Below are 22,029 nucleotides of genomic sequence, written 5' to 3' on the forward strand. Positions count from 1 at the left end.
CTTCCCAGGGATCCCTGGGTGGCGCAGCGGTTTAGCGCCTGCCTTTGGCCCAGGGCACGATCCCGGGGACCCGGGATCGAATCCCACGTCGGGCTCCCGGTGCATGGAGCCTGCTTCTCCCTCTGCCTATGTCTCTGCCTCTCTCTCTCTCTCTGTGTGTGTGTGTGACTATCATAAATAAATAAAAATTAAAAAAAAATAATAACTTCTTCCCAGTGATGAAGTGAGGAATAAATGAAATTGCCTATAGGAAAGCATTTAAAAAAATCACAAAGTATTACAGACATATGAGGGGGGTTGTTATTTCTCCTTCCTAGGCATGAATCGACTTCCAATAAGCCAGGGAAATTCTATTTCAAATCCTACTCTTCCTTTATTCTTCAACTGTTACAGTTAAATGACGGCCTGGAGATTTGGGGAAATAGTCAGGAGCCAAGAAACCAGCTATAGAGATGTGAGACGGGAGAGAAAGAACCACAGGGCCTCGTGGTTTGCAAGCTGATAGGCAGACTATTTTCTGGGACCAATTACTCTCATCTTAATTAATGAACACACAACCCACAATCTGTCTGAGAAATGCGAAAAAATATGGCACGTGTTTAGAGGTTGCAGCGTGCCAGCCCCCAGATCTGGATGCACCTTCCTCCAACTGCTGGACTGGGAGTCACCATGGAGACCGCATTTGAGCAATTGAGATGGGACTGAAATCTGGTCCGAACCACCTCTGTGACGTGCGTGGTGGAGTGTTTGCTATGGGGCCGGCACTGGCCTAGGCAGTGCGCAGGTTGTCAGGGTGAGGGCAGACTGCTGTGTGCCCTACAGGTCAGGGAAGCGAGGACGGCTCACCCACTGGGCCGTCTGTGTTTTGTGCCTCCAGTGGGCTCAGCCTGGTGCCTGGCACAGCAGAGGGGGCTGAGGCTGAGGCCGAGGACATGCTTTTGCTTTCTGGCCACTTAGTGAAGACAATTACCGATACCAACAGATCATTTATCAAGCGCTTCCTCTGAGCTAGGCACTGTGCTAACGAAGCAATGTGCACCTATTATCTCAATTACTCCTCACAACAGCCTCGTGACTGAATGGACTCTACTGCTGAGATTCGTGGTACACTTATTCTGCACATGCTGCAGGCCAAGGGCTTATGCTGGCATTTATTTTTTTTTAAAGATTTTTATTTATTCATTCATGAGAGACAGAGAGGCAGAGACACAGGCAGAGGGAGAAGCAGGCTCCATGCAGGGAGCCCGACGTGGGACTTGATCCCGGATCTCCAGGATCACACCCCAGGCCGAAGTCAGTGCTAAAACGCTGAGCCATCCGGGCTGCCCAGATGTCAGCATTTAAAAGCTTAGGCAGGAGGATGACTGGCTAATAAGCATCACGGTCAGGATTTGAATCTGGGAAGCTCAGCTTCAAATGCTGCGTGAACTTAACCCTTATATTATACTATGGTAATTTACCTGATATTTGTTGAGTGTCTTCAAGGCAGACAAGAATATTCTATTTTAGTAAAGGGAACTGGGGTGAGGGGAAACAAGCACTAAACAAATCCAGTTCATGACAGACTGATTCAAGCTATAAAGAAACTGTAGAGAATGTGCTGGCACAAAAGGGGAGAGTGGGGCCAACGAGGTCTCCTTTCAGCTCTGAGGGACAGTGGCATAGTCTCGAGTTGGTTGGATCTCTGTCAGGCCAGCTCCGATACAGGATAGTGTGCAGAATGTCTGACAGGTATCTGGGGGTCCGCACCTGTGGAGGAGGGACAGGAAGCAGGGGTCGATTGAGCTGCAATACAACCCCAAGGATGGCACCAGCTAGCCCGAAGGGGACTCCTGCAGCTGGACTTGCCATGCAGAACTGTCAGTGTGTGGCTTTATCCCTTGGCATAAAGTCACTGGGTGGGGTGTTGCCTGGGGAAAGGTGGAACCTTGGCAAGGCAGTACTCTGCAGCTGAGGCTATCCCACAAGGGCCCACCAAGCAGAAGCTGTCCGCTCACCAGCAGCTGGGCCAACAACCCCTCCTTGCAAGAGGACCTGGATGGCACTTCACAGGGTCCCCCACAAGGGGTAAAAGAGGGAGCTCTCTGCAGCTAAGTTATGAGTAAGATGGAGTAGAGAAAGGAGGCTAAAGAGATGAAGGAGGCCAAAAGCAACCCAAGCAAGGAGAATGTCCTTCCAGCAGGGGGAGAAAAGGCAGTTGCTCTAAACAATAAATAGATAATGTAAGACACTGTGGGACAGAAAAGGAAACACATGCAACTCCAGACTAATTTGTTAGACTTAAAACTCTCATAAACTTTTTGGGGGTTGTGTTATAGCGAGCTTATGGATTTAATTAACCACAATTGCTTTCAATCTAGTGTGTGAGGCCATTACAAAAATAGTAATGATTACAAAATAGCATTTAGTTTGTGCCAGGCCCTGTTCTATGTACCTTGTATTTATTGATTCACATAATCTCACAGTAACCATGTTAAGTGGCTATTATTTTAGAAATGAGGAAACTAAGGCATAGAGAGATTGAGTAACTTGACCAAGGTTGCATAACTAATTAGGGGCAGACCTAGACTTGGAACTTAGGCATCTAGGCTCCAGGGCCAGGCTTGTGACCACTGCACTGTGCTGCAGCCTTGAGAGGCTGTATTAACAGACCCACAGAGCCCAGCTCCCAGGGAGAGACCTGTTCATCAGATATTGATAAGTTTTATAATCTCCTGTTTTTCACCTGTCCATCTTCAGCCCTGTAATCAGAATGATCTTTTCAAAACAAAATTAAACATTTCCCAGGTCAAAGGCTAGACTTCTCATCGGGTCCCCATGGCTCTGTAGGGGAATGGCCCCCTGGGCCTGTCTCGCCAGCCTTACCCTACAGTTCATCCCCTTTGTATCCCAACACCCTTCAGGGCCTTTGTCTATGCTGTTCCCACTATCGGGACTGTTCCTTCTCCTCTCTGTTTCCTTTTGGACTAGTTAATCCCTTCTCATCCCACAATCTTGGATCTTCTTGTTACTCTCATTATACACTTCACTTTTCCTTCAGAGCACTGCATATAATGTTAATTCTTCATTGGAGTGATTAACATCACTATGTAAGCTAAGTAAGCAATTGTGTAATTAGGTGTTTAATGCCTATTTTCCCAAGGCAATGTAAGTACCATTAGGAGAGGCACTCTTGTCTATTACTGTCCGTCCGCGTGCCTAGCGCAGTGCCTGCCAGAGCGAAGGCACTCATCTGATGTGGAATCCAAGTTTGAATGAATGAGCTTCCTTGATAAAGCAAAAGAGGGAGGTAAAAGTAATCACTGGCTTCTGAAACCTCTGGCTCCCCTCCTGTAAACAATGAGATCTCCCTGCCTAGTTCTTGTGAGGATAAGAGCTAATGAATATAAAACCCCAGCAGAGTCCACCAATTAGCAGCCTACCAACAATTGGTATCTATAATAGAACTATTTATATTTTTATTTGTAACATTGCATAAAGGGAGGAGGGTGTGGAATAGGGATTAGGAGTGCAGGCTCTGCAGTTATGCCCTTTACTAGCTGGCCTGAGCCTTACCTACCTCATCTATAAAACTGGGGGAGGGAGAGTCTTATACTCATGGACTGTGATGAGGATTTAAAACTAAATAAACAAAGCACTTAGGACAGAGTCTGGACTATCATAAGATTTATCTGCACAAACAACAGAGACAGTTATCACAAATTATAATAGAGCAAGAAAACTTTCAAGACAGGCTTAGCATGCAGAAGATGATAAGTCAAGAGCATAGTTCTCAAACATCTGAGGTGGGAACACCAAGAGCAAGGTTTCCACTGTGGGATGCCAGAAAGCAGAAGTAGGATCAAGGAGCTAAAATTCAGGGCAGGTTGGTATTGGCTCCACAGATGAGATGCTGGACAAAATAGCAAGTGTCTCATCTCCAGGAGTGTGCTCTCAGAGGCTGGTGGGCCACTTGCCAAAGGTGAGGTAGAAGCAACTGGGTAGAAGGTTGTGGTAGAAGCCCTTATCTGAGCATCCTGTGTCTATTAAGATCCTCTAAGCTTTCAAATTCTATGCAGGAGTGTTTTCTTTAATTCAGCTATGTTTAGAAAAAAGGGGATATATTCATGCATGATTTTTCTGGAACACGCAAAGCTTAAAAAATGTCTGTACAGATTTTTGGAATATTCCAGAACCTCAAAAGCAACATTATAGGTTAAACCATCATAAATCTCTGACTCTTGGGTTCGGTGTTCTTCTGAATTAGACTGTGTGGGAATGAGTGGGAATGAAGTAAGGCAAAGGCACCTCTGAAGTGTTTATTACTGTCACTTCTGCTTGGTTTGACACAAAAGACCATGGTCTCCCTGGGCTTCACCGTCAGCCTTGGCCCTGTCCCCAGGAGGGTAGATGTGGGCAGTCTATCTCTGCTGCATCAGAAGAGCACCCAGAGACATGGTGAAGAAGGTGATTCTGGAGAGAGATGGCAGGAGAAAGCCGGGCATGCTACATGACCCATCTGCCACATAACAGATGTATGTTACGTGTACCCTTAGGTGTACCCCCCTCTACAGTACATAATGCACTTTCTAATTGCATGTAAACTTCAAGATAACCCCATAAAATAACTTATACTTTTCATTTACTCATTAATTTATCCAACATGGATTTATTGAGCGCATGCTCTGTTTCTATTTATTGCACTCTTGACTGTGCACCAGGTCCTGTTTTAAGTGCCCACCAAACTCATCCTCTTGGGGGATCCCTGGGTGGCTCAGTGGTTTAGTGCCGCCTTTGGCCCAGGGCGTGGTCCTGGAGCCCCAGGATCAAGTCCCACATCAGGCTTCCTGCATGGAGTCTGCTTCTCCCTCTGCCTGTGTCTCTGCCTCTGTGTGTGTGTCTCTGGTGAATAAATAAATAAAATCTTAAAAAAAATGTAATACTAAAGATTAAATTATGTAAACTTATAATTAATAAATTATATATAAAATGAAAAAAAAAAAAGCTCATCCTCTTAACTTAATGTTTGAGGAAGCAAAGATTAAGTGACTTGCCCATGGCTTCCAATTGGGGCACTGTCCTCTAAGAACAGTATCACTCACTGTCCCAATTTAGTAAAGATAAATTATTATATCCACCATTATTAGCATGAATAACAGTAATAATAGTGATTATTCTTACTTTATGGTTTGACCAAAAACATATACATAACCCATCCTATTAAGTGTGAGAGTAATTATCCCTGTTTTATAAATAAATATACTAAAACTCAGTATAATTAACAAGTTCATCAGTTCATCAAGATAAGAAGTAGGAAGAAAGTCAGCTCTGAGAATACTACTCTGTTCCCCTCATGCCTTTCATCATAGCAAACAATATTTAGTGTCTCTATTTTGAAGTTGTATCTTTTTTGTAAAGATTTACGGGATCCCTGGGTGGCGCAGCGGTTTAGCACCTGCCTTTGGCCCAGGGCGCGATCCTGGAGACCCGGGATTGAATCCCATGTCAGGCTCCCGGTGCATGGAGCCCGCTTCTCCCTCTGCCTGTGTCTCAGCCTCTCTCTCTCTCTCTCTCTGTGTGTGTGTGTGTGTAACTATCATAAATAAATTTTAAAAATTAAAAAAAAAGATTTTATTTATTTATTTATTTATTTATTTATTTATTTATTTATAAGAGACACACAGAGAGAGGCAGAGCCACAGGCAGAGGGAGAAGCAGGCTCCACGCAAGGAGCTCAATGCGGGACTCGATCCCGGGTCCCCAGGATCATGCCCTGGGATAAAGGCAGCGCTAAACTGCTGAGCCACCCAGGCTGCCCTCTATCTTGAAGTTATATCTTATGTAATTCATTCATTATTTAATTAAATCTTTCCAAGAACCCACTGAGATAGAAAGCATGATCTTCATTTCAGAGCTAAGGAAACTGAGGCTCAGAAAGGTTAGGTGACTTGTACTAGAAATATAGCAGCCAAGACTTAAATCCACAACTTTGATTCTTACCTCTGTGCTTTTCTCTTTAACCCTCACTGCCAAAAACTCTCCTAAAAGACCTCTTGTGGAGGCACAGCAGACTGCTTGCCCACAGAGTCAGAGACCCAGGAATTCCTTTTCCTTCCTTCCAGCCATCCCAGGCAGAGGCCCGGGGTTCTTGGGGAAGTGGCATGGAAGAAGCACATGTCTTGTTCAGTACTAGGCCAGCCACTTAGGAACAGAGCCATCAGGGAGCTGACACAATTTCAAGTGCTTGCTGCCCTAATTATTTGATGATCTGTCATCACAGAGATGGAGTGCGGGGGGTAGGGGAGGTGATGTTCAGCTTGTGTCCCAGCAAAGGAAAGGCAGATAGAAACTCTTCAGGCTCACTTTACAGGAGAGAAATCTTCACTGAAGTTTATGATCAATTCCAAATGTTGGTTCCAGAAAAAAAGCAGGAAGGAAATTGGCATTCGTTGAGCACCTACTATGTGTCAGACATTGTGCTGAAAATATGACATGTTACATGGATGAGTTCATTTGATTCTCACTATGACCCCGTAAGAGAGGGATTAATATATGCAATCTGTAGTTTTGTTTTGTTTTTTAGAGAGAGAGAGAGGCAGAGACACAGGGAGAAGCAGGCTCTATGCAGGGAGCCTGATGTGGGACTCGATCCCAGGACTCCAGGATCACACCCTGGGCCGAAGGCAGGCGCTAAACCGCTGAGCCACCCAGGGATCCCCTGCAATCTGTAGTTGAGGGAAGTAAGGATCGTGGTGGTAGATGGCCAGAGAGCTAGGTCAAGATGAAATCAAGAAGCTTAGACTCACTCCTGCAGAGGTCACCATAGTTTTAAGCAGGAGAGTGATGTGGTTGGAACTGTGTTCTAGAAAAATTACCCTTGTTGCTGTGAACTGATTGCATTTGAGAAAGCAAAGACTAGAGACAAAAGAGTTTTAAAAGTATGTATTTGAGGGGTGCCTAGGTGTCCAGCTCTTGATTTCAGTTTCCAGCTCAGGTCATGATCTCAGGGTCATGGGATCGAGCTCTGTGTCAGGCTCCATGTTTTGTGCACATGGGATTCTCTCTCTTCCTCTTCCTGTGTCCCTCCCCTCTGTGCACACAATCTCATAAATAAATAAATAAATAAATAAATAAATAAATAAACAAACAAACAAATAAATAGCCAAAATCTTTAAAAGTATATATTTGAGCTATGATAAGGGCCTGTTACTAGGATATACAAATGAAGAATGGCTACATTTGTGTTATCAGAATTCTGAATGCACATCTCTAGAAAACCAACTGGCAGCCAAGACATAGAGAAGAGGTGGGAAGCAGAGAATGCTCATGGATGGCATATAGGTTTCTGGTCTATGGAACCAGAAAGATGGTTCTGCCCTTCAATGAGATAAGAATGCAGGCTTCACACACAAGTGATAACTTCAGGGTGGACATGTTGAAACTGGATATATGAGATGCCCAAGTGGAGATGTCCAGCTTGCAACAGAAATCAGGGCCTGGAACTTCAGAGAGAGACTAGATGGTGGAGAATTCACCTGCATAAAGTTGATATTTGCAGCCAAGGGCCTGAAAGGAATTACTATAAGAGGGATATAGTGAGATGTGTGAGTGGGGAATAGAACAGTGATCTGAGGACACCAAGAACAAGAACCCTTCAGCCTCAAAAGGCTGAGTGGCCAGTAGGACACGGGGTAATGAGGAGACTCTGCATTTGCTTATAAAAGACTAAGTCCTCCCATATAAGGTATTCATTAAGAAATGAGGGTGGTTGCTATCCAATTAGAAAGCATTATCTCTGATGTGATCTGTGTTATTGTGAGAAAACACGAGTATGGTGGGGAAAGATCTGAAGTTCAGGTGAGAGACAATTTGGAACTCTATCTAGATCAAAGATTGTGGAGTCCCAGTAGCTAGCCTGGTAATAGAAGAGTCAGCAGGAACTGTGGTTGTGACTTCTCCCCATGAGTACGTGCTGAGAAATGCATGATGTTATTGATTTTTGACATGACATTGGTGTCTGACACATAGGTAATGCCAACCAAACATAGGGGCAGTCATACCTTAGCCTAAAGGATGAACACATGGAGAATAATGCTCATGGCTCTACAAAGCTCGAGATTCATGACATCCCCTATGACCTTGCCAGGAAAATAACTGAGATAGATTCCTTCCCACTATCCTATCTTTCAAAAGTAGGAATGATTGAGAAATTTGTGGAAACCCACAGAATCAGAGGATCTCAGAATGAAAAGGGATCTGAAATGTTATTTTTGTAATCCTTATTTGATGAATTAATTTGCTAGTTAATTCGTTCACCGTACAAATATTTACTGAGCACTTATTATTTGCAAGCACCATTCCAGAGATTGAGGATACAACAAAGGACAAAACAGACCATGATTCCTGCTTTTATGGAGCTTACATTCTAGAGGGGAATCTGTAAAACTAAAAAGGCAAGTAAGTAAAATATAGTATATCAGATGGTAAAGAGTTCTCTGGAGAAAAATAAGGCAGGATAAGGCTTTTGAATTGAGGGTTGCAATTTTAACTAGATTAATCATCATGAACTCTTTTTATGGTTGTCTCAAGGAACGGTGTTCCCTCCCTACATTTGTTTTCATACTTGTAGTTAATTTGGTTCTGATTAAAAAGATAAGAAGGGCAAATCTCATCATCATTGTAAGAGCTACGTTATTGAAGATTTATTTCTGGGTAGTCATGGTGTTGATTGATTCACAAACGCTGTCCTTTTTTTTTTTTTACGATTTTATTTATTTATTTGAGAGAGTAAGAGTGCAAGAGAGCACAAGCAGGGGGAGTGGCAGAGGGAGAGGGAGAAGCAGACCACCAGTTGAGCAGGGAGCCCAATCCCAACTCAATCCCAGGACCCTGGGATCATGGCCTGAACCAAAGGCAGATGCTTAACTGACTGAGCCACCCAGGTGCCCCTCATTATCCCATTTTAAAGATAAAGAAAATGGAAGAAAACCCACAGAAGTAAAGAACCTTGCTCCCACAGTCCTGAGCTTGAAGTGCAGCCCTACCATCTGTATGATGGCAGGCTGGTTGTTCAACTCCCCAAAGCCCATTTCCCTCAGGTGCAAAACGAGGGTGAAAAGACCCAGCACTTCACAAAGTTGGTGTAAGAATTAAAAGACACACACACATGACCAGGTAGGAATCAAACCAGATAGATCTGATTGCAGAGCACAGAAGTTTAAGCACAAACTATCCTGACTCATTTTGTGAGCTGAGGAAATTGCTGAGCAGTAGTGATTAAAGTAATAATAAAATTAAACCATTGATGTGATGATGTAAAATAACCATGACTCAGCAGTACAGACCACCTATTTAAAAAGACCAATGAATTCTTCATAGTATTTAGACCTTAAATTTCCTGCTAGAGTTGAAACCAGAGGGAAAGCAAGACTGTATTATATATAACACCAAATTTTCCCAGGTCTCCCATTCACTTCCCAGATTTGGTTTCTTCCAAACAGTAAGTATGTGTGCCAATACATACAGGGTCAAACCAACTTTGACTTCTTAAATACATGAACTGATAAATTCCACTATTGGCTTTTCTATTACTTGCAATCAAATGCACTTTAAATGTTTTGCTGTCCACCTGATTTCAGTGGCTGGAGATAGAAGGAAGGGTACAGCATGAAAGAATGATTTGGGCAGAAGTAAAAGGTGGGAAAGTACAAAACATCATGGGAGATGTTAACTGAAATTGTACCTGAACTTTACCGTGTGGTCACTGGGAACTCATCAGTGATTTTAGAGTAGTGGAGAGCTACTTTCAGACCTATGTCTTAGAAATATAATTCTATCTCACCAGACTCCAGTTACACTGCTTGAAGCCCTGGATTGCATTCTTAAAAAAAAAAAAAAAAAGAAAGAAAGAAATATAATTCTATCTCACCAGACTCCAGTTACTATTCTATACCTACATCTCTTTGTATTTGGTTTTACAAGTTATTATTCATAAGGGAAAAAATAATAATATCCCAAGATAGGTAAAAAAAAAAATGTGTCTCTGAAGTTAAGTGGGAAATTATATTCTCAGGGAAGATTCTGGGGAAAAATGTTTCTGAGAAACAGATGGTATCTCAGAGCCTCAAGTCTGTTGGCTTATAACACCAAGGCAACGAACTTTATGCCAACAATTAAACTAGTCTTCCCAGTAAAATGGCAAACCCCTCAATCACATGGCTCCCGATGATACTGCCAGTATGAAGTGTTTAGATTCCCCAGAGGAAAATAAGAGGAAAACTGCAGTACCAGTAAGTAACAAGAGATTATAGTGCAAGGAGATAAGGGAAGACAAATAACATTTCCTCAAAGGCGAGTCAGTGCCATGTGATATTCTAGGTACTGACCATCCATCAGCTTGTTCTGTCCATAAAGAGCAAAGATGCAGGTTCCTGCTTGCGTTACCCCAAAGTCTCCTATGTCATGTGTGATTTTAAAACTTCAAAGACTAAATCATGGAAGTGCCAGGCAAATACTCCCACTCTCTACCACCCAGCTCAAATACCACATCTTTCATCCAATTTCTATAACTCTATCTCCCTTTTGGTTTGCGTCTTCTCTGGGGTCTGAAAGCACTGACAGCTCATTCCAGACAATTTAACATCCAGCCACCTAGGGAACTGAGAATTTCTTATTCTGTCATTTTGACTAGTTAGGGCAGTTTGTTCATTTGCTTTTTTAATAGAAAGGTAGATTGAGAAGAAAAAAGGGTGGTAATTATCAGAAGATATTCAGAAATACTTTGGGTACCCATTAATGATACATGGTAAAGTTGTACTTCTCCACTCTTTTAAAGGTACGTGTGGTCCTGTGACATGTTTGGCCAATGAAATTGTGAACAGAAACAATGTGTATTACTTACAAGAAGGTTTACAGCCAGTGCACATTTGCCGTATTTACTTCTCTATCGAAGTTCTTGTGGTAACATGTCAAGACAAAGACTGTATCTGTGAATGATAAGAAAGAGCTCCCTGATGAGCATGCAGGTTGGCACCTAGAATAAACAAAACCCATGTAGTATTAAATCACTGTAATTTGGAGGTGTTTGTTACTGCAGCACAAATCAGCTTATCTTGACTGATTCAGAGGAAGTGACTATAATGATTCAGGTGTGTCCTCTAGAATCCAAGGTTAGAAATGCAGCTGGGCTTCAAGAAGACACTAGAACCAGGGCCTATAAAGCTGCCTGGCTGTGTCTCTCTTGTGTCCCACTCGTGTGTGTGCTCAGTCTCTCTTTTCCGCCCTCCACCTCTGAATGCTTCTCTCTGTCTCTGTGCCTACCTGTCTCTCTCTGTTTCTCTTCCTGCACCCCCAGTTCCCCAGGGGGAAGAAAAGGAAGGTGCTTCTCCCAAAACTTTCAAGCATATTTGTCTTAAATACCTCATTTTCCTGTCTCTCTCATACACACACACACACACACACACACACACACACATTACTTTGTTTCATTACTGATTTACTGGGGATGGAACTCTAATCAGCTTCACTTAGGGTCAGGAGCCCACTCCTAGTCCAGTCAAACATGGCAGGGGTGAAAGAAAAAAAAATGTCCATGGGGCAGGCATTTAAGATGGCTTATTGGGGCACCTGGATGGATGAGTAGTTGAGCATCTGTCTTTGGCTCAGGTCATGATCCTGGGGTCCTGGGATCGAGTCCCACATTGGGCTCCTTGTGTGGAGCCTACTTCTCCCTCTGCCTGTGTCTCTGCCTCTCTTTCTGTGTCTCTCATGAATAAATAAATAAAATCTTTCTAAAAAGATAGCTTACTATGAGCTGGACATATAATAGCAGCAGCTAATACTGAGACAAAGGCTTCTTTGTGGGGGTTATGGTTCTAAGAGCTCCATGTAAATTAACTCCCATAATCCTCAGAACAACTCCATGAGTTGGGTACTAACAGGACAAGCCCCATTTTACAGATGAAAAAAAAAAAAAAACTGGAGACACATAAAGGAAGGGTAATGTGCCCAAGGTCACAGATGATAAGCAGGTTCAGGAATGTGAACCCAGACAATCTCACATAGGAGTCCTTACACTTAACCTCAATGCCATACTGTAATTGGCATCTGCTATAAACACCTTGTCTTTCCAAGCACAGCAGAAATCCATAATAAACATCCTCCACACCTATAAGAGTGCTTTAATAAAGTAAGGCACCAGCATTAGCAGCACTGTGCTAGCTAAATGTATCCACATTAAAGTACTATTGTCATCAAATGGTAGGAGATATCCCTTGAGAAGTTAAATTACTTGCCCAACTTTTTGTAATTAGTAAATAGTAGCCATGACTCAGAACCAAGTCTCCTGATTCCAAATCTAGTAGTCTTTAGGCAATACCAGGGTATTTCTGCCAGTGTCAGGAATCATGAATAAATCCTATTCCCTTCCCACTCAATGCCTTCAAAGCCACTACTGCTGTTGGCTCTGAAGGCAGTGACAGAGGTGCCTTTCTTGCAGTGGCACTAGGGAAGCTCAGAGGCCAAACTCCAGACCCCCCTAGCTACACTACTCTAGCACTAGGCTCTCATAGTATCCTCTATATCCCAAGCCTAAGAAGAATCCCTTAACCATAGAATTCAGAGCTGTCAGGGACCCAGGATCTCACCAGGCTAGGGGTCCCAGCTAGGCTCCCATCCCAGCAGGAAGCTGGAGCAATAACCAGGAACTTGGAAGCAGGCCAGATAGTTGGAGTGGACACACATGGAGAGGTCAGCAAGGGAAGCCACAACCCAAGGCTGTTCATGGTGAAGTGAGCCAGGGGATTTCTTCTTTGGCCACATTTACTCTGCGTAATGCACATCTGACTTCTCCAAACCCTTTCTCTAAGGATAGAGCTCCTAATATTTCATCAGACTCTGCTGGTTTTGGTTCAGGTTCTGAGAAGATAGAGCCTTGAGGAGAAATTATTGTTGCTGAGATCTGGTGGGGCTAGGGCAAGCTGGGACTGACTTGACACACAGCCTTTCTCTACAGGGAATAATAGTACTAATAACAATAATGATGATTATTACCATCTGTAGATCACTTGCCATGGGCTAATCTTGAGCACACTCATTTGTTGATCCAATACATATTTAAAGAGAAGACTAAGGCTGAGTCATTGCTTCCAGGTCACAAAGCAAATAAGCCAAAAACAGGGATTTGAATTCACATTTGTCTGATTCCCCAAGCTTTTCTCTGCATAGCACTGTCATCCCAGTGGACAGATGATCCTCAGCAGGCCAGGGAATGGCCCTGAAATTGACCAAACAGGTTCATTACTCTGTAGATGAGGAGGAAAAAGAAGGAACGAGGGCAAGTCAGGAAAATAATGAGAATGAAGAAGCTATAGACAGCAGTGGAAGGAGGAGAGAAATAGTAGGAGGGAGAGAGAGGCCCAGAGAACAGAGCTGCATTGACAATCTTGTGTAATTCCAACAGGTCGAGAGGAGAGAAAGGTGGAGAAGGATTGCAGGCTGGGTAATTGTTCTTCTGAACTTAGCTCCCCAAAGATCAATGGGTGTGCCAGCAAACTAATTGACTAAGTACTCCTGCTATTCCTCAAAGCCAGATGCTTTTCCAGAAGAAAAAAGGAAAGAAAAGATCAGCAGGTTCCAAAGGCTAGGGACCAAATCCCCCTCATGCTGCTTCTGTGCCTGGGAATCCACATTCTGCCTCTTGGTGCCAAGGGGGTGCCTCCATTCTCAGAGGGTAGGGTGTAGGGAGTTGGCAGTTTTATTCATCCTGGAGTTCTGAAATAAGCAGCACTAGGCTCCAAGCACTGCATGCTCGAGAGTCTAAGAGTTCAAACACAGAAGGCTTCATTTTTTTTCTCTGATTCACTTTGTCTTTCTGAGGTAGCTTTCTTGGAGATCAGCAATTTACAACTGTCTGTGACATGCATGCCAGCCTCAGGGAAGGAGAGAGGAGGGTCAGAAGAGGTAAGTGGAGCCCAAGTGACAGGGGCACCCCTTCCGGTGCATGCCTTCTGGCATGGGGTGCCTCCTCTTATCAGGGTTCAGGCTCCCACTGCACTCACCTGCCACACTCAAGCTTTGGAGAGACACAATATGCGGAAGACTTCCGCTGATTTTCTATCTTAGTTCCTTAGGAAACTACCGCCCCAAGTCCTTTAACCCTTCCCCATTCTGGGGGCTTGGTTGTAGAGCTCCTTGACTAATTAGCTCAGTGACCTTGGGAAGTTACTTAATATCACCATACCTCAGTTTCCATTAACTATAAAAATGAGTATAATCAGCATATATAGCTTATAGTAGTATCAGCATGAAGATCAAATAGGTTAATATACATGTAAAGTGTTAAGAACAGAGCCTGGCAATCTGTAGATATGCAGTGAAAGTTCCCAAAAAGAAGATTAAGCATTCCTTCACCTTGTTCTTTCCCGTGAGCCTAACCTAAGACGCCAGCTCTCTGCAACCTTGGCTCTGGATCAAACAGAACAGAGGGGAAGAGGGACACATCACTGGAAATAGAATGAGAAAGAAGAAGAGAAGGGAATAATATTTGCTGAGTATCAATGACATGCCAGACATGTGCTTGAGGCTTCCACATGTGCTGCTGTTATTTTAAATATTAATAAATATAATGATAGTAACATTATTGTAGTGAACACAGCGCTGGAGCATTTTGTGCAGGGCAAAGCCTGTTGCCATTAAATGCACAAGCTCACTTAGTCCTGACAACAATCAGAAAACACAGGTTCTGTTAATTATCCCCATTGTATAAATGAGGGAATTGGGTTCAGGGGAAGTGAGAAGACCAGCTTTTTGGCAGTGGGATTCAAAGACAATTCTGTGACCTCACCCCACTCAATGAAGCCATGAGGTTGTTATGAAACTAGGCCTTCTGGAGAGCAGGCCCATGAGAATATGTCCCAGGTCCCAGGAGGGAGAGCAAGGCAGCTTGTTCAAGAACAGATTCTCTTTTCATTCCACCGTCAGAAGAGGTAGGAAGGCAGGGCATTAAACCTCCTCAAGGTCCATAGAAAGGGACCAAAGATTAGAGAAATCAAGTGGTTCGACCAAAGTCACAAGTGGACATGGGTAGGATGCCCTCCGAGATGCTGCATAGGGTGCTACACTTCTGGTCTCGTACTATCATTGCAGGGTTCCCCTTGGACATCACCTTCTCAGACAGCCCTTCACAGGTCATCCTAGCTGAAACAGATCCACCATCACACTTTTGCCACTATTGCACCATATTTCTCTTCATGACGTTCATCATTACCACTTATTGCTGCATCATATCCTTATGTATATTACCTGCCCTGACTACATCATCAAAAGGTCAATTTCATGAGAGTGGGGATATTTGTCTCTTTTGCTCACTGCTATGTTCACAGAACTTAAAGCAGTGCTTGGCATGTGATCACTCAATATTGTTGAATGAACGATAAGCTAATTATTAATTAATCATGCCATGCTATAGCTGTCTTGGCACTTTTCAAATCTCCACTATTTCAACTCTCAGTGAGATCAGGGATTGGATTACCAGCATCTCCTCAGTGTTTAGTACTATGCCTGATACCTTGTAGGTGTTCAATCATGGTCTTTAAATGAGTGGATGAATGAATGGAGTAGAATTGAGTCTTTAGCTCCTACCCTGGTCTTTGTTTTTCTTCCTTGGGTACTGGAAAGTTCACTAGAGAGGACAAAGTTGGAGGCAGCCATGTGTAAATATGGCTTAGCTGATGGAAAGGGTAAGGTGATGTGTCCTGGGGCATGCATCTGAGAAATAGAGTCTGTTAAGGTGCACTTAAACCCCAGCCACTGCCTATACTTCAGTGACTTAGAAAAGACCCTGAAAGCATCTTCAGTGACTTTGACATCCTGGAACTGAAGGACTTTGGGACACAAGTGGTGCTCTCATCCTTTTAATAAAACTTTATGACTCAATCAAGGTTCTGGAGTTGTGTGGATTTTTTTAAAAAAAATACATAAAGGGTCTGTGGCTTCAGAGAGTGTGAAAACTCTTCCTAATATCTTGACAGAATATTTCTCCATCCAAAGGGAGGAAAAATAAGCCCAGCCAGGTAAGCACCCGGAATAACAGATGTGTTTTTGGAAGATTATGCCCAAGGGAGAGAAAATAAAGGTTTGCTGGATGCAGATGTCCTAAAAGCAGCAAGTTTATCCTGTAACCTTGCCAAGGCAATGCCTGCTGTTCTCACTGTTAATGCCAGAGTAAGAGAAAGAAGAGGAACGTTCAAAGAGTAAATCAACTCAAAGCTCCAAGGCAAACAAGAACAGAAATGGGAGGGCCCTCCAGGTTGAAGTCAATCATAAAAATCAGGCTGTGCCTCTCTTTTCTCACTGATGCAGGGTTTTAGCAGAGCCACTTTTGTCTTGGAGGCAGAGAAACATACTGGAAGGGATCAGTGAGGTCTGGGTTGGGATTGAGGCTCTTCCACTTACCATATGACCTCAGGCAAGTTACTTAGCCTCTCTGATTTGAGGATATCTGGAAGGCAGACCCTGCTCTAAAACATCTACCCACATTGCCAGTGATGCTTGATACTATGCCATTAGCAGTAAGTATTCCCTACTATTTTTTAAGATTTTATTTATTTATTAGAGAGAGAAAGAGAGAGCATTGGGGGTAAGGAGAAGGACAAGCAGACTCCACGCTGAGTGCAGAGCCCAATGCAGGGCTTGCTCCCATGACCCTGAGATCATTATCTGAGTCAAAAGAGACCCTTAATTGACTGAGCCACCCAGGTGCCCCAAGCATTTCTTATTATTTAGAATTTCTGTTCCTTAAGTCTTGGGTGAATCATAGACATAGGAGAGGCCATTTTAGCAGTGCAGTAAGAACACTAAGCTTAAGTTCTATAGCTGGGACTCAAGTTCATATCTGCTTACCTCCAAAGCTTGTGATCTTGTCATTATTCCCTTTAACACTCCAAAGATAAGTCAAAAAAACAGACCCAACAGGTCAGTTCAAATGAAATTAAGCTTAATACCTAACACTAAGACAGCTGTGTAGTATAGGGAACCAGCACTAATGTGGAGTCAAAAGACCCAAGTTTAAATCCTAGGCTAGAGCATGTATGAAGTGTTTATGACCCTGAGAGCTGTTTATTTTACTTTACTGAGGTTCAGTTTCTTTATGGGAAAAATGGGGTAAATGCCTATGTCAGTCAAGATACACTAAGTTGTGATGCAGTAACAAACAGCACCAAAATGTAAGTGACCAAAAATAATAGAGATTTTTTTTGCTCATGCTATGTGTCTTTCTCAGTTCATTTGAGGGCTCTTCTCTATATCTGCCTCACTCTAGGATCCAGGCTAATGAAATATCTACTGTCTATTCCTGGCCACCCTGGCAGAGGAACAAAAAACCCAATGTGGCCTCATTTCTGCACTTAAATGGTTCATCTGAAAATGAACAAACATTACTTCTGAAAGCTCATAATTCCTTACACAGAACTGGTGGCGTGGTACTCTCAACCATCGCAGGCCAGGAATCATGTTCCTGCTATGTTCTCAGAAGAACAGAGAACAAAACTTTTGGTGAATGGCATCAATAGCTACCTAGTTCTTATCCTGGATACCTCATAGTGATGCTAGTGAGATTAAATGAAAAAATAGGTAGGAAAGGAGACAATATATATAGACAAATGTAGCATAAAAAATAAACTCTAAGTTTTTGAGCCTTAAAAGCAGTGAATGAATAACTCCCCATCTCTATTTTCTGCCCCCATTTGAATGCACTATCTTTTGAGAAATGTGACTGATGGGGACTTTCAAGTTCATCTGCTGAGGTCAGAGGCTTGCATTTCCTGGTTCTACTAGTTCAGGATGCAGTAAAGGAGTGTACCTTTTTCTATCACAAGTCACTGAAATGGGAATGCCAACACTGGTCACATGTCAAAGTGTGTAAACCATGAGAAGGATCACAGAACTGTAGGATTTTAGATCTGCAAGGGATCTCAGCTGTCCTCAATCCACATGCTCGTTTTTTCAGAGGAGGAAAGAGAAGCTGAGAGACGGGCCATGACTTACCCATAATCACACAGAAATATAGTGGTAGATCAGAGTCCAGGTCTCTGGCCTTCTAGCCATAACAAGCCATGGGTCCCTTTCCCCTGATTTTTCATTGTTCTATAGATTGTTGATACCAAATCCAGAGCTGGCTTGTGGGTGATGTTTTTCCTTTAAGCACTTTGAATCATTGATCTAGCTATAGTCTAAAATCATTCCTTCATAATCAAGTATGGAAAAATAAGAGCTATCTACAGGATTTTAGCCAGTCTGCAAAGGTCTCATTTAATAAACATTAAATACCTGATCCTTAGGAAAGATTATAGGAAAACTGAATTTTAAAAAAGACAAAAATAAACAGATTCCTGTCCTCAAAATCTTCCTGTCTAGTGAGGGAGAATATATGAGCACAGAAACAAATTATAGCATCAACATGGCTAAGTCAACAGCACTCTGAGGGTGCTATGGGAACCCAAAAGTGGGGGGTGGGGTGGGATGGGGAGCAGTCAGGGAAAGCTTACTGGAGGAGGTTTCACCTGAGCTGAACCTCTGAAGGATGATGAGGGTGGAGCAGGGGAGATAGTCAAAGGAAGAAGAGAGGAAGGACATTCTAGGCAGAGGCAGACACCTGGACAAGTAACCAGAGAGGGAAAACGGCACAGCTCACCAAGGGCACTGCTGCACCAGGCATCTGTGCAGGAAAAGCAGGACATAATGGTGAGCTGAACAGGGGCCAGATTGCCAGGCCTTGTGAGCTAAGCCAAGGAGTTTGGACATCCATCATCTGAAAGCTCCGGGGAGCAGGGATCACTGTTACTGCTGAGGCTAGTCTACAGACTGGGAAGACCAGCTTTTAAGGGGTTTGAAATTTACTCTTCTCTGGCAAAAACCAGTCAAGTGGTTTAGAGGAGAAAATGAACCCACTTCAAGAAAGCTCTAAGTTGTGATTTCTGATAAGTGGTGTTCTTGGGTGTCAATAAAACAGCACAAGACTCTGCTTCCTTCTCCTGGGCTCCTGGAGTGGAGGCACACTTATTTCCTTACTGGTCTTTTCCCTTCCAGCCCCTGTGTGCAGGACATTTCTGGTAAAAAACAAAGAAGCCACCCACATCTGCTGATCGTCACCCGACCCCCACCCCTGCAATCATGGAATAAGCAAACTCATCCTAAAGAAGACATGATAAAGTTCACTGATTCACGGGTTGGCCTTGAAGACAGAAGCCTTTTCCTCCTCGGGAACACGCCATCACCCTGTGCTCCTCCATGGCACCCCAGTACTGGGAAGGCGGAGAGCTGCCTCTCAGGGCCCAGGCCTCACTAAGCCTGGCATGGGGGTGGGCTCCAGTAAGTACTGAATGATGGAAAGAACAGATGCATCAGTGTTGCAAACCTGAATCTCTATTTTGTGAATGTAGTTATGTGAAAGTTCTTACAATGGAATCAACCTATGATAACATGTAGATGTGCACGTCATAAATCATTCATTTCAACAAATATGTGAGTGTTCATCTATGTGCCAGGAACTGCATAAGGCTTTGGGGGTAAATAAAATAGACAAAATCCTCGTTGATGGTGTTTATGTGCTAGAGAGAGAGCCAAAGAATGAACAAACAAAAACAGAATACAATGACAGGCAGGATAATTACTCTGAAGAAAAAAAGAAAATTAAGCAAGAATAGGTAATAAGTGGTAGTAACTCCTCAGGGGAGGATTCCTGAAGAGGTGATATCTGAGAGGAGACCAGCATGAAGTGAGGGAGCAAGTAAGAGTATGTTCAAGCAGAACATTCTAGGGAGGGAGAAGAGTAAGTGCAGGCCCTAGAGAAGGCTATCTGTTCTCTGTGTTGCCAAAAGAGCAAAAAGTTTGCCTTGGCCAGAAGAAGGGAAGCAGGGAGGAAAATGAAGTCAGAGGTTGCCACAGGCAGGGCCTCCAACTCATCTACTTTAAAACTACATATTTCAAGCCTTTAAGTTGCTTTTTAAAAAAAAAAAATCTTGAGTTTTTCAGCCTCAATGGGGATAATTTTTTGTACCTCATAGGATTGGTGAGGAGCGTCTCCTGGCACAAGACACACTGCAGTCAATGTTATAGTAAAGGTTAGCTATTGTCCTTATTATTAGCGTCTCTGCTTTAGAATCAGGATGGAGCGGTTTACGTGAAGCTCAGAGCTTCCTTCCTCTGGTTTTCTCTTCCCCAACTTGGGCTCCTTTCTGTAGCTCTGTCTTCCTTTTTGCTACAAGAAGGGGAGGAGATTGTCCTGGGGTTGTTCACAAACAATCCTGTTTGAAAAGGTGAATTTGATGAAACATGTCCAGGTGTAAAATAACATTCTACGTCCAGCTATAACAAGAGCTGTATAATTCTGATCTTTAGACAAACTAAGAACTGGAACCGTGCTCCATCTGAATACCTGTGGTAGGATGTTACAGTGGCAAAGCCTAGGCTTTGTCAGAAACATGGGTTCAAGCCCAAGGCTCACCAGTCACTAATATATCTGTGTGTGTGTGTATGTGTGTGTGTGTATATATATATATATGTATATATATACACACACACATATATGACATATATATATACAAACATGTGTAGAAATATATACACACATATACCCCAAAGATACAAATGCAATGAAACGCCGGGACACCTGCACCCCGATGTTTCTAGCAGCAATGGCCACGATAGCCAAACTGTGGAAGGAGCCTCGGTGTCCAACAAACATGCATTTAAATTGCATAAACAGGGACGCCTGGGTGGCTCAGCAGTTTAGAGCCTGACTTCGGCCCAGGGTGTGATCCTGGAGTCCCGGGATTGAGTCCCACACTGGGCTCCCTGTGTGGAGCTTGCTTCTCCCTCTGCCTGTGTCTCTGCCTCTCTCTCTATGTGTCTCTCACAAATAAATAAATAAATAAATAAATAAATAAATAAATAAATAAATCTTAAAAAAAATAAATTGCATAAACAAGGGGTTATCACAGGCAATGTGGAATAAATGATAATGATTATGCTGAAGAAAACATGTTTGAAAAATCATGTACATATAAGGGCCAGCATCACACCAGTGGGGTTAGTAGCATAGGCTCATTTTGTTACAGGACTGTGAGATTGCCTTTGAAAACAGATGGATAGAATACAATTGGGATTTTATATTGCGTGTTTAATGAGAGCCAACAAAATAAAAAAAATGGTATTTGATCAAAAGGAAAAAAATGAATCCTTTTTTATAGAGGATGTTGGCTTATAGAATTGCCTCTTACTCAGGAGCAGTATGCCCTGATGCAGACAGTGGGCTCTATATCTACTCCCTTGTGTGATCTCTTCTAGAATCTCTGGGTTAGAGGTGCCTTCTTAAAATATAAGGCAAATACTATGAAGCCACTGCCCTCTGTTAAGGCGAGAGATCCAATGGCCCCAGGGAGTCTTGATATTTTTATTTCTCTTGACTTGAAATACTATATAAAGCCTCATATTTTAAATACAATCAGTCTCCTTTTAAAAAGTGCTAAAATCCTCCCGGCAAAATGAAATTATTTTCTCCTAAAGGCTCCAACCCTCCTTCATTTTTCCTGTTGGGGTGTTGTTAACCTATTTCCACTAAAGTATTTAAATGTTTTTAATTAGATGATGATGAGGTGTTATTTTCTGAGGCCTCCCTGCATGGAGCAGAATCATCACTCTCATTATGTTTCATTTCAAACAGGGGGTCTGGAAAAAGGAATTCATTAGCAGAGTGCCTGAATGCTGTGGGCCAATGTCCCTACACAGAATCTAAGTTCCGGCTTGACACCTTTAAAATGAAGTCTCTCGTGACATATATGTATATATGCATACATACACATGTATATGTAGGTGTTTAAAGAGCACTTCTTGGTTTGAACTCTCCCACTTATAGTGGTGACTGGATGATTTAAAGGACTCTGTTGAGAGGTTTCCCCAGCTCACTCCCTTGCTCCTGTCTATCTGTCACTATGTGTGTGGTTCCACTATTAGGATCAGGCCCTGGGGAGAAGGACATTTTCCAGCTACTGGATC

General features: G+C 43.0%; 1 protein-coding gene across 15 annotated transcripts in view; it reads right to left on the reverse strand.

Moving 5' to 3' along the window:
- DAB1 (DAB adaptor protein 1) overlaps positions 1 to 22,029 on the reverse strand; it is a 1,169,270-nt gene that overhangs the window by 950,732 nt on the left and 196,509 nt on the right. For 12 of the 15 annotated variants that reach the window (XM_072820397.1, XM_072820401.1, XM_072820403.1 and 9 more), the window contains one exon: positions 10,880 to 10,964. The exons of the other annotated variants lie outside the window; for them this stretch is intronic. The gene's annotated coding sequence lies outside the window, so the exon portion shown is untranslated. The remainder of the gene's footprint in view (positions 1 to 10,879; positions 10,965 to 22,029) is intronic. 15 annotated transcript variants of the gene reach the window in all.

Source organism: Canis lupus, chromosome 3, assembly GCF_048164855.1.
Source record: "Canis lupus baileyi chromosome 3, mCanLup2.hap1, whole genome shotgun sequence".
Classification (NCBI taxonomy): Eukaryota; Metazoa; Chordata; class Mammalia; order Carnivora; family Canidae; genus Canis; species Canis lupus.